At 48.9% G+C, this 11,735-nt stretch overlaps 1 long non-coding RNA gene across 1 annotated transcript in view; it reads right to left on the reverse strand.

Annotated features, from left to right (window-relative positions):
* Window positions 1-6,650, reverse strand: part of LOC138068783 (uncharacterized) — a 68,136-nt gene extending 61,486 nt beyond the window's left edge. Inside the window, exon 1 of the long non-coding RNA XR_011143551.1 lies at window positions 6,465-6,650. This is a non-coding gene — a long non-coding RNA (uncharacterized lncRNA). The remainder of the gene's footprint in view (window positions 1-6,464) is intronic.
* Between the last annotated feature and the right edge of the window lie 5,085 nt (window positions 6,651-11,735).

Here is an 11,735-nt window from a genome sequence, read left to right on the forward strand (position 1 = left end):
ACCGAGCTGCTGCAGGAATCCTTCTGCCCCGTCCATGCCTGTTTCCTCCAGGGCCCGCACCTCTCCATGAGGGCAGGCAATAGCCAAAGCGCCAGCGCGTGACACGCACGAGGCATGCCACCGCGGGCCACGCTCGTGAGACACCAAGGGACCCTTCTTCCTCACGTACCGGAGGCTGCCGCACGTCCCTGCCTATGCAGCTGCTGTGTTTTAAGGCTGAGGACCGCAGCGCAAGCATTTTGCTGCTGGCGAGGTTCACCAGGACCGCGAGGAGCTGCTGCAATGGCAGAGACGTTACAACTTTGTCGCTGAGCAAAGCAAAAATTCGCGGGGGCCCTGGCAGGTGGGAGCCTCCTTCACCCTGAGAAATCGGTGTAGCCCCAACCCCAGGTGAGCGAGCACCGACATGCCGGCACCGAAGGGTGACAACCCCCTGCCTCCCCACCGAGCCGCTACCGTCTCCCTCCTGCCCACAGCCGGCCTCCAAGGCTCCGGGAAAGGTCGAGGAAGAAATCACAGGGCACAGGCAGCGCCCAGGTCCCCAACCTGCAAAGGTGCTGAGCCGCCTCTGCAGCCCGGGACCTCCTGCTCGCCACCCACCTTGTCCCCCAGGGAGCCCGTACGCTCACCGACCAAAACGCTCCTCACCACCCTGTCGCGGGCCCGGCAGCGCAACCCTGACGCTCGCCGGCACCAGGGACGCTGCCGAAAGGCAGGGAAGTCGCGCAGCTGAACACAACCGCTTTTTCGTTCAGATATTTTAAAACGAGAGTAACCTTTTCTATCAACAGTGATGAAATTTTGCTGCGTTTTTATCGGAGCTTCCGAACACCGTTGTACCAAGTCGTTACGTTAAATTTCCATCTATGTCACTCCAAAATGACGTTCCGTCGACATCAAAATATCTGTATAATACCCACTGACATTTCTGCTTGCGAGCGCGTTTGGGGAGCATTTATACCTTTATTTGGCTGGAAGAAATACGGTTTTAACCGACTCGCCGAGGTGCTTGCTTTTCAGACGGTATTATCAAGACGCCGGGCAGGGATGTCCCGTAAAGTGCTGCAGGAAATTGGAGCAGATTTAAATTGCAGGTAGTAGCAGAGAGGTACTGCTCTCATAGACCGCTTCAATCCTGCACGTAGCAGCCCGAGTCACTGCCGTGTCATCTGTGTTCCTGTGCATTGCTTTAGGGGAGCGGGCTGGGGGGGCAAGGACCACTTTTTAAAAAGAACAATGCAACAGCCTGGCCACAAAAGGCTCCTCCTAATGTAAGTAAGTCATTTCGCTGGGGAAAGCCCTTTTTTCTAGCAAAACATTTTTGGAGGGCAGAGGCGGACTCTTCCCCGGGAGAGAAAAGGCCGTCTCGCGCGCGGGCTGTTTCCTATTGTCTGCGCGTTCGGGTTTACACGAGCCGCGGCTGGGCCGGCGGGGTCGCGGCGCCGGGGGACCGGCCTGCCCGCGGGAAAGGGAAGCGGAGGGAGAGGCTGGAGCAGCAGCTCGGCTCCGAGCGAGCTCTGCCTTGCGCATCACCGCCCCGCTCGTGTCACAGCTGGGGCAATCCAGTGGCGGGCTCGATACTTTTAACCCAAACGCGGATTTTTGGTGATGCAAATCATTATCTTCTAGGTCCCTCGGTTACATTTTAGTCCTTTGGGAGGGGAGGGGAAAAAAAAAACCCTAAAATTACTTTTTCTCGCTATGAGGATTAGCTGACGCTTTGACCAGTTTCGCTGTGCGATGGCAGAGAGCGTTTTCTCGCTATGCAATCTAACCGTTTTTGCTATGACTACCACTTCTTAGTGCCAAAAAAAGAGGAAAAAAAAATCACCTGTAAAGAATTAGGTAACAGAGTGTGAAAGGTCTCTGCCATTCAGGAAATACTTCCCGCTGGATTTAATTACAGATTGCAACTAAACTCCCCCCCCCACCTTTTTTGAACTTCAGACATACAATAACATGACATTTATTGAAAGTGCTAGCATTTCGGCGGTGGTGATAGTAAAAAGCCAGGAGAACCACGTTGTTTACAATCAACTTTTGAAATATAGTTTATACCCCAGATTAATGAGAGTTTTATGGAGCAAGCACATTTTTATCAGTCTGCGTTACGACGCAGCAATTACTCAAAGAAGAGCATTTACGGTGTGCAGAAAGCAGCGGTAGAGACCTGCTCCGGTCCAAACGCCGCGCTCGCAGCAACGCCCCGCGAGCTCTCCCGCGCCACGTCCTCGGGGCGCTCTGCGTTTTACAGCGCACATAAACCAGTCACGCTCTTTCCCCGCTCCCCGCTTAGCCACTCGCACAGATATTGGCTTCATAAAGTTCCTCGCACATTTGGTCTAAATTGGGCATTTTCCTGCAGCATCGCAGCTAAGATGAGCGGTCCTGATACAACAGTATTAAATGTCAAACGAGCAAAAAACAACGTGCAAAGCCAACGCAACTCTGCATTTAATTTAGACAGTGTCAAAGCAAGAAGCAGAATGGAATGGCTTTTTTTTTTTTCTTTGTACATTTTTATAAAACCATTGAATCCAGCTCATACTTCAGGCTCTCGTCCTAACTACCTGGCTAGTACCCTTTTCTTCACTTATTCTACCTCAATATTAGGTTGACTGGTGTTAAGCACAACAACACAACGATATCTGCCTACATTTGAGTCTCTGATTATATGTGGCAACATTAAAACTGTTCCTCTGCTGTGTATTTCATTTGCCCACTTCGGAACGAGACATCGGTATTTTATTTCTAAACATGTTGATTAAATTGCAACTCTGCTTCGGCAGCCAGAAACGTAGAAGATTTCCTCTCTGCGTAGGTAATGAGGCATCCAGCTCACTGGAATTCATTTAAAAATTTGTATCCCATCATAATTATCTCCAGTCGCTGGGTCTAGTAAAACAATTTGTTATAAATCAAATACTGTATGTACGGATACATTGAACTGGTATCAAGCGTGTCGCTTAAACTCACGAAAGCAAATAAAAGGCAGACCCCGGACAAAAATCTTTTCCACCGAAGGTGTATCCTGTTGGTGCTACAGTGTGATTTACAGGATCTGCCGACATTTAGGAGTCTCTGGCTTGACTTTTTTTGGCTTTTATGAGCTCAAGAACAGCAGCAGGGTCATTTGAGAGATTAAATTTCTTTTCTGTGCTAACATTAGGCAGACAGAGGGAGGCACAGCAAGTAAGTGCTATGCTGCGTCCTGAAAATTAAAATACAGCTGGATTACTGCTCTAATGATGTGCTTCCCAGATCTTAAAAGGCTCACAGCCTCCCAACGTGCAACCGTGGGCGCGGAGAGCTTGTACTTTCCGCAGTTAACCAAAAAGGGAGTTGGAAACTGTTTGCTTGCAGCGCGGCTTTTTGCTGGCTGGTTTGCTTTACAACCAAACAAAAACCGCTCTCGTTCGTGCAGAGCATGCTAGAAATCACCAGTAAATTCATCCGCAGATATCCGTCTGGGACGGAGCTGAATTCAGTGAATTTGCAGTTAGAGGAAAGTAGGAAGACGACCGATTTCTCCCCTCCTCGTTGCTACAAGCGTATGGAAATACAACTCACGATGAAGCGCAGAAGCCGAAGCGCTAGCGCAGGTCCCCTCTGTACGTACAACGTACGCGCCTGTGGGAGAAGGAAAAAATAACGTCTGGGGACGTTTGTAGTCACCCGTTGTCAAACACTTTTATGTTCCCTAGGTTATAAAAGTAAATCAAGGGAGAAAACCTGATTTCAGATTCTGCCTGCGCATTTTATACACACGCACTTCCAATTAATCTGAGCTGCACAAGAGTGAAAGAGGTAATGTTTACCTCTGGGGCTGTGAAACCAAGAAGGAAAAATCTTATTTTGAATTTAAGGCATGATACACAGGCAAAACTGAGAACGTTTGTCTTTTTTTTCTCCCCTCCTCTCTCTCTCTCGCCCTGGAAAAAATTAATATTTGCAAATTGCAAAACATACTAAGGATAAAATGCTATTCATCACAGAAACGGAGTTTAATAAACCAGCTTCCAGCAAGATAGTGATTAAAGTTGTTCATGTGCACATTTCAATGGGTTTTGAGAGTTTCTTTACTTTTACTTTTTTGAACTGGTTTAATAAACTATGGCAAACCTTTAAATCCTTATAGGGGCAGTACAGCAGAGATTTACAATTAGCCAAACAGAGCAGCAGAAAGCACATACACAATATTTTAGTGCAACCAATATGAGGATCTAAAAAAAAGTTATCAAAAGAATAGCTTAAATCTAACACTTTTTAGTGATCATTTTTCAGAGTAAACTGCAGAAATAGAGGGAACAGTTTAAATACCATAAACTATTTTGAACAAGTTAGGTGGAAAAGCTAAATTAGAAAAATATACTAATAACAGGCTCAGAATATGGAATAAGTTAAAACCGTAACGAAACTGGAAGAGGAAAATTAACTATTCAGCATATCCCTTTTTCAGCTAAATTACTCAGCATAGTTTAGGGTATTTCGAGTCTCTCCTCCTCCTCCTCCCACACTTTCTCCTAAAGCACCAGTAACCAAAACAGCAACCACTTTTCATTTCTCGTGAGGCAGCTGAGGGGATCAAAATGCCATTTTTTAAATCACGAAACAAAATGGGTCAGCGCACAACAGTTTCCGAAGATGTTATTAATTAATGGTGGGCGCACGATTAGAAAACTGTATTCTTTTGCAGGCAAATCACAAGATATCAAAGTGGTAGCCCCTCTTTTAAATATAAAATCAGCTATATTTAGAAAATAAATGTCTCAACTGTGCATGAGTAGTTCTAATCAGATAACTTGTGTATTTAACATTACTGCTGAAATCTAAAATAGGCTCGCAGAATTTTTTTTTTTAAATTGAGTTCTGTGGAAAATACAAACTAATTAGCTACATGCATCAACATTATTAACGTAACCTTAGTTAGTCAGTCGCCTAGCTTTACATAATATATGATCCAATAAATAAGGATTTCACAACAAACCTAAAAATAAGGCTTAGGTCTCAGTACAAATTGAAGAATAAAACATAATATTTAGTGCTTGAAAACACATCTTTCATTTTAAAATTCTAATTTAAAATCCAATAAAGGTGCTAGCATAAAATAGGGAAAACAAACTTACTCCAATTTGGTGTGAAAAATAATTGAATCTGACAATTTTATGAAAGGATTATGCACTAGCACAGCTACAAAGGCAGAAATAAAAATTAGCGATTACAAAACAGCTATAATCATCTGACTCGTGTTTAACATGTTGGGCTCTTGTGAAAAATCGAGATTATAAACATACATGCGCGCCATAAAATCTCGCTTAGTCAAGAGCAGGAAAAACCCGACAACAATCGAGAAGACAATTGCCCCGCACACTTCCTATGTCACATTAATTCACACCAAGAACGCTTTTAACCCAATCCGTCTAGAGCACGGGGACTGCAAACGAATGAAATATATGTTTGTCCTGCTCTTTCTTTCTCCTCTTACGGCGAGGTAAGAGCAAATACGTGGACGGCGTGTTATTCGCAGGGCAGAATTTCTTCCACTGTCTGTGCCTCATCCTAACCACGACGCCCGGCTGCACAAACTATAAATTAGCCTAATTGTAATAAACGCTGCCTTCGCGGACGGGGAGCGTGGGCTCGCGTTGCCCACACCTGCGCACCCAATTCCATAACGCTTCCAGCTAAGGGAACAATCCTGTTACACCGAATAAGTGGTGAAATTAAGCCAGAAAGAAGCAAAACACTGGCATCTGAAAGTGGTGGCAGAGGCGAGCCTTGAATAATGCACAAAAGGCAGATAATGCTTTTAAGATGTATATAATTAAATTAGATTGCTTTTCCCTAAAGCGTTGCCACTGAGTTAAGAAAGCAACCCAAGGGTACATCTGAAAACTCACCAAGTCTTAAAAGATTAACAAACAAAGGTTAGCAAGAAAAGACAAAAAGAAACCCAGAAAGCAATAACCTTATTGAACCAAAGCGTTATGCTGGCAAGGTGCAAATACTGGAAATTTGCATCAACTCTGCGGAGAATTTTGGTTTGTTTTTATTTAGTACACACAAGGCAAAACAAGACTACAGTAGAAACTGTTCCATTTTAAATAGGTAAACCACCAAAAACAGCATCACTTTTTTTTTTTTTAATACCTTGGTGCCCCCTTTTGGTCTACACAGTTCAAGGCATTTCCCCACTTAAAAAAATAATCATAAAATACAGTAACTTCTCACTGGTGAAGCCTCAGTTGCGAGTCTTGCGGCCACCCCGCCTATTGTGACGGTCCACTATCGCCCGTTACCAATTTATCACGTGTGAACGCACAAAAAATCAGCAGCGGAGGTCAAAGGAAGCACTGAACGTCTATTAGAAAAACTGCCTCGGTCCAGATTTCTGCTTTATAGAGTTATCTGGATATCTTAGATGGTTAAAAAGAAATAAATAAAATAAAATACCCGCTCATTACCTTTGCTACAGTACACTCAATGGGGCAAGGCTAAGGCTTGTGTTCGGATGAGAACTTGGCCTTGCTACGTGTGGGCGTGCAACTTTGAGGAGAAGGCTCCCGAGTTAGCAGGAGCCTTTGCTCAGGTCCCCGCTTTCGCGGCGGACAGCGTGCCGACAGCCTCGCTGCGGCGCGCGCACCGCAACCCCGCCAGCTGCGCTCAGCAGAGCAAAGTTTGGCTTGTATTAATTAGACAAAAATAATAATTAAAAAAAAAAAAAAGAGGGAGAGAGAAATCTCTTCCTGACGACTTTCATATTGCAGCAGCAGTAATTATGCCACAGAAACAAGATCTTTCCACGTTCAACATCACTGTGTGAAGACGAGCTTATTTCCAGCAGGGATATTGAGTCCTGCCATCTGAAGGGCCAATCAAGTGTGAAGTACAGTATAGTTTTAGACTCAATTGAAAGGAAAAAGCTTGACTACTAGTTCATAGCATGACAACTTTCATGGATTAGCTCAGACCCTATTCTACTCCTTGAAAGGGTATCACAGCATGAAGACAGTTTTCAATGCACTAAACTTTAATAGCTGAGTGGGGGAGCCAAAGCTTCCTTTTGGTCTCTATAGAAACAGTATAGCCAAAATTTGAGGCAAAATTAAGATTCTTGGGTTTCAGTCCTGTATTTGCCCTCCGAGATCCCTATTCACAAAGAGCCTTCAGACTTTATATACATATATAATTATACAGATAATTACATATGTGCTTGTGCGTGCCACTTTCGCACTGTAAGATGAGGCGAGCTAAGCCCGATTAACTAATTCCCCAGCGCCCCACCACTGCTTCCCGTTTCCTCCCAGAGCCCCGGAAGGAGCGCGGGGCGCGCAGAGCCCGGAGGCGCCCGAAAAAAAAGCAAAAGCCGCGCCGGCGCGGACGCCCAGCGCGCCCCCGGCCCCCCAAAGCCCTCACCCCCCTTAGACCCTCATGCTCGCAGCCCGCTCCGGAAAGAGAGCCCGAGGTTTTAGTGGCCCCGTTCGCAGCTCAGCAGGGAAACGGCGTTTAGCCTGTTGACGGCCCCCTGACCTATTACGGACCCCGAGCCGTTCCCCTGCCTCAGGACGCGATGCAAACGTAACCTGGGAAAGCACTGGAAAAGGCACAGCAGCGCTGGAGCCATCCTTCAGCAGCTGCCCGGTTGCTTTCGAAGCACTCTGTGCTCTTTCATTACGAAACCCAGCCCGGAGAAGGGGGCTAAACGCAGAGCCACGGGCAGTTCTGCCCCCGTGCCACCGCTCCAGCCCGCGGGGACGGCGCAGGAGAGCTGCTGCGAGCATCGCGGCCGCGAGACCCGAGATCAGGCTACGTCACGCTCCGCGTACATACGGCTCTCGGGAACTAAGGAAACACTGCAAGCTGCTATGCAGCATTAAATCTATTTCTTGTTTCACACTTGACCGTGCATGGTTAAAGCGTTAGTTAACGACGGTTCCCGGTCGACATTACTCCTGTGTCCCCCCACGCACAGAAACACGCAGTTTGCTCTTCCCACCTCCTGCGCTTCCTCTCTTCGCAACCTTTTAACCTGCCCTCTGGTTTCTATAGCTTAACAAAAATAACACGTGGACAGGCAAAACATCCTGCAACATTCATAACAAGGCACAGAGAGGGAGGGAGGGAGGAAGCTCCTGCAAGACAGCAAACAAGGCACAGGACCTGCACCGCGCCGGCGCTCGCTCAGCCTTGCCCGGCCGCAGAAGCGCCCGGCTCCGCAGGGCCCTTCGCCCCCCAGCAAGCAGCCCAGAGGGGTATTACCTTCACGCGCCCACGCCACGCTTTCCGCACGCTCTGTCCCGTGCACGTTTTGACACCTGCGTCGGGGCTGCTGCGAGGGCGATCTGGCTCCCTCGGCAAACTTGGCCGGGCCGCAGATGCCGTCCCCCCCCACCCCTCCCCTCCCCGCACCGCCGGGATGTATGGGTGCCTCCTATGGAGAGTCTACATTTCACTATAATGCTCCGACCCTCCCTTTGTGGAGCACTAATCCTGATTCACCAGAGCCAGAAGTTCTCCTTACATGGCCACAGAAGCTATTTTTGCCCCCCTCCTTTTTGGTTTTGAAGTTAATCCAGCTCCGGGCAGGGTCGTGCTGCAGCGTCCCCTTAATCGTCGGCGTGAAGCCCTGCGCAGGCAGCGCTGCTCCGGGGGACGTGCTGCACAGGCAGGGCCGGCCCGGGGGGTGCGGAGCTGCTCAGCGCTTCCCCTGCCAGGTCCCCGCCAGCCTTACGCATCCGGGCTGGATGCCAGCAGCACCCGCGCACGGAGGTGCCAGCCGAGGGGGTGAGCCCGCAGGAGCGGCACCAGCCCAAGACCACCTCCCGCGAGGCAGCGACCGGCCGTGGCGACAACCCCTTCGCTGCAGGGGTTGCAACCGTTTGCACGTGGAGGGATTATATTGGTCTCCTCTCTGAAGCTCCCTGGTGCCCTGTCTCCATGGCCTGAGAAGGTAAGGGACCGTAGTGGTCCCAACAACCCCATGCATCACCCTCCCGGCCTTACCCCACCACCATCCCGGCAAGATTCAAGGCATTCCCCACTGCCCGGAGGGAGAGGGAGGTCCCACAGAGCCAGTTCTTGCTCAGATGAGCAACCTCCGCTGTGTGCCCTTGCTAAAGAGATTCTGCAAAGCCAGAATTTGAATGAAAAGTGCTCCCACTCGTGCAGGAAAATGGCATGTCATCTTGCTGACTCAGCGTGGTTCACAATTGCCATATGCTCTTTCTTTTTTGTCTCCCTCCTGGAGAGGGTCACGAAGTCCTGGAACTGGCAGGGCTTGGCGAGGTGGCTCCACCACCCTCACGGCACGCACTTTCAGAAGAGATGCAAAGAGCTGTCTGATGCAAAGCACCCCCTTCCTTCAGGAGCCTCTGTCTGGCTGTTACTGGAAGAAAAGTGAGGTCCTAGGGCCACAAAGAGCTGCCAAAATCAGTAGGCGCCTTAATGGCCTTATTAAACCTGAGTCATAACCACCCTCCCTTAGAGCAAACCCCTACGCATAAATCCTTTCACAAGTCTAGCGCATGGGTCTGATTTTCTGAATATCATGTCTACATGCTCCAGAAAGAGCCGACGGGCATCTCACAGATGGACAAACACCAGCACATACAGAAGGAGAGTGAACACACCATCACAGTGTCATAGGCAAACTACCTTTTCCCACCTGGAAAAGGTGCTTTTAGACCAGCCTGGCCTCCTCAGATACTTGCAATACAAAAAGGCTATTGCAGGGCTGGGCAAGAGCTCGGCAGCTGGCACGGGCAGGAGGGGAAGGCGCTTTGCCCCACTCCTGGCACACTTTGGCACCAGGCCACGGCCTCTGTGGACATCTGCCAGCTGGAGGAGTCTGGGCCAGCGGCAACGCATGGGGGAGAACCTGGCCTTGAAAATCAGGGCCTTTTTTTTGTCCCTCGGAAAAGGAAATGAAACCCATGTTGTGCCAGCATCAGCAAGATCGCCCTGGATGCTCAGACCCTCTCGTGATTAGGACTGCAAGCAGAAATTAGAGAGACATGCTCACAGTTAAACACTATTTCCTCTGTTGGTTAAACACTACCTACTTCTCTCTCCACTAGATACAACATCTCCAAAGCTCCAGTGTCTAACAATAACCCTGAATTGATACTTTTTCCTTTGTGCAGCGCTGAGCTACGGAGTGAAACAATTTGCAGTTTAAACGATTTCCTTTCAACAGGTTTGCGAAAGCCACAGGATACAGTTGAGTAATTACACATACTGGACAGGTCCTGTGCCCTGTACGAGTCTGTGACCATTCACTGAGCAACCTAATATTGTTCCAAACCTTGCCTCAGACCCAGCACCTGCAAATTTCATGGGAGGTTTGCACTTGGGCTCAGAGGAAACACGTTCAGATCCCAAATAATTAACGAGAGGATGAGGCTAGAAAGCATCATTCATCCAGCGAGTGCGTTTGCGAAAATCTGTGACACGATTTGCTCAGAAAAGCGACCCTGGAAACCCTCCATTATATACTGCTCTTTGTGCCAGACAGACAGTCAGCAAACGCTTTTGTTTGCCAGAAGAAGGCAGTGCCCCTGAGAAACCTCCATCGTCCCAACTCACTGAGACCAATCGTTTCGCAAAGGGCAGAAAGTCCAAAATTTGGTCCATCTGCATGCATTGACAGCTCAATTGATCACTGGCTCCTGCCACCGAGAGTCACATGCATGCAGGCGGACAGATTCAATGGTCCTATTTAAACCTGCTGCTGGAGACCTCAGGCCCTACATGTGTCACCGTGTTAGATGCCATTGATGCCGAGGCAAGCTTCTTTGCAGGACGTCAAAGCATAATGGAGCAAACCCCTCATGTGTGAAGAGAAAGCCTTCCTTTTGCACCAAGGAATCCCCTCTATTCAGCTCGGGAGATTTTTATGTTTGGAGTTGAACCAGACAGACATCAACACGACCAAACTCTACTGCCGCGCAAACCAAACAATGCAGCAATTAGCCAGGATGTGCTACCGCCTCGCAGCTGCGCTGCCCACGTCCCCATCAGGGACACACACAGAGGAGGACTTGGAGTCTGGTTTGCCTCCTTCCCAAGTGTGCAGATGAGAAGGACATCACCCTCAGGCTTGTCCTTCCCAGAGCAGAACCAGGTCCTGGTGGGACAGGCTAAACCGAGACGTGCCATCCCCAGTGTCGGGCTGCATCTGACCACCCCCTGCCCCTGGAAGGTGGCAGTGCCCCCTGTCTCTCTGCTGGGCCAGAGAGACAAGAGGAGACACCAGAAAGTCCAGTGCTGCTGCTTCACCAGCCTGTTCAGGAAAAGGGAAGAGAGTGCCTGCTCGAGGGGGGACAGCCCCAGGGAGTGCAGCTCCATCCCGCACCCCAGCCCGGCAGCGGGGCCGCAACTGCCTCTTCCCCAGCCCTGCCAGCTGTAAAAAACCCTGAGCACAGAGCGGCCAATGCTACACAGTTTCTGATCTTGAAACCAATCCTGAACATTGCCATCAGAACAGAGAAGAAAGCCTAGGAGCAATTGGACCCGTTGTTTTTGGTTCAGAGCCACCTTTCGTTAGAGCAGACTGAATTTGCATATAAAGCATGGCTGCTTCACATCTGGGATTTTCAGATCTCATTGACGAGATCCAAAATGGCCCGTTTGCTGGAAGATGATATAATCCTTGCTGCTCTACAAGATCTGGAAAGGTAGTGGTGCTGGCCTCCTATGGTGCTGTTTATCCTCCCAGGACTTTGAATCAGCAGCAC

This window comes from Struthio camelus, chromosome 11 (assembly GCF_040807025.1).
Source record: "Struthio camelus isolate bStrCam1 chromosome 11, bStrCam1.hap1, whole genome shotgun sequence".
Lineage (NCBI taxonomy): Eukaryota > Metazoa > Chordata > Aves > Struthioniformes > Struthionidae > Struthio > Struthio camelus.